Source organism: Octodon degus, unplaced genomic scaffold (genome assembly GCF_000260255.1).
Source record: "Octodon degus isolate 3935 unplaced genomic scaffold, OctDeg1.0 scaffold00015, whole genome shotgun sequence".
NCBI lineage: Eukaryota > Metazoa > Chordata > Mammalia > Rodentia > Octodontidae > Octodon > Octodon degus.
This window is the reverse complement of record NW_004524591.1, coordinates 7,085,187-7,086,711: the sequence shown is the minus strand read 5'-3', so window position 1 is coordinate 7,086,711 and position 1,525 is coordinate 7,085,187.

Genomic DNA, 1,525 nt, shown 5'->3' with positions numbered 1-1,525 from the left:
TCTGCAGCTGTCAGTGCACCTTTTGTGGGCCAGAACCCAGCTGGGAGCCACTACATGGAGCCAGCAGCTGCTCTGACCCCTCCCTAAAATTGTTCCTGGCCAATTGCTCTCCCACTTGGGATGACTGAACCGTCTGCACACACTGCCAGCTAGAGTAGTTCTCTGTGTTCCCTGCCCTCCCTTGCTGCAGCTCTCTGTGGAGGCGTTTGGAGTCACCAGCACTCACCACAGGTCTAAATCACTCATCTTGTGCAGTGAGTCCCTTCTAGGGAGAATGTGCCACCAGCTACCTGCTTCGTCTTTGTTGAAGTTTCTCTCTTCATTTGCTCTTTGGGCTTCCACGTGTGCCTCAGATCCATCTTGGGTCCAGTGCACCCACTGTCTTCCTCATGGTGCTGTATTCCAGCATCTGCGAGGTGACTCTCAGAGAGTCTCTTTCTCTGCTGCTTACCACTCCATCATTTTGGTCCAAGTCTCCAATATTCTGTTCTTCAGACCAAATAATAAGATTTTAAGTCTTATGCTTCAGGTACTAATTCTATCAATTACCTGTTAAATCATCTAAGCCTAGGCATTGAAGTCTTGAAAAATTTTTCAAAATATTTTTGTAGAGTGTAGTGTTTCGTGAGGTAGAAAATATAGATTGCAATGAAACTACATGCTGGATGATATTGCTGTGAGAACTAAGTAAAAAGAGTGTAGAATTTTATGATAGTATTAGAAGTTATTTACTTATTACCTCAGCAAATTAGATGCTTTCAATACACTTAATCTACTTCTGAACTACTTATTGTTGCTCACATGATATTAATACTCATGTTAGATGAGTGAATACTTTTTATAGTGAAATTATCAAAGGCAGCTAATAAAGAATCCCTATTAATTATCCCATATAAAAATAACTGTTAATAATCAAATAAACTTTTTTTAACACATCTTCACATCACTTATAAATACAAAACCTATACAGTCAACTTTTGGCTGAAAGTCAGTTTTGTTTCCAGCCTGGTCATCAATTAGGATTTGCTTTAGGGCCATCAAAAAATGCAATTTGGCACCAAATGAAAGCAGAGAGCAGAAGAAAACTACAAATACTAGAGGAGGGAGCAAGTCTTGTGAAGGGTATGTCCTGCTCCCAACATAAGAAACACCTTATGCTGTGGAGTATGTTAATGACCCTCGTGTTTGGGGCCTGCACCTCTAGTTAGGAGGAAGTCTCCGCTCTCCCCTGGGCCTCCCTCCCGCTGCATGCTGGGTTCCACAGGAGAGCTGCTCTGATCTTCTCTGTCCTTGCTCTCCTGCATATGGTTACCACTGCTCTCAGCACTTGGGCTGCTTTCCTTGACTTCATCCATGTCCTCCCCAGTTGCTGCCAGTGCCCCCTACCTGAACTAACACCACTGGATTTCTCTCCTACTTCCCAGTGTGTTTTTCATTGGGTTGAGGTTCTTTGGCATTCTATATGCTTCAGTTACCTGAATGTCAGATTGTTTCCTCATATTTGGGAAGTTTTCTGCTATTACTT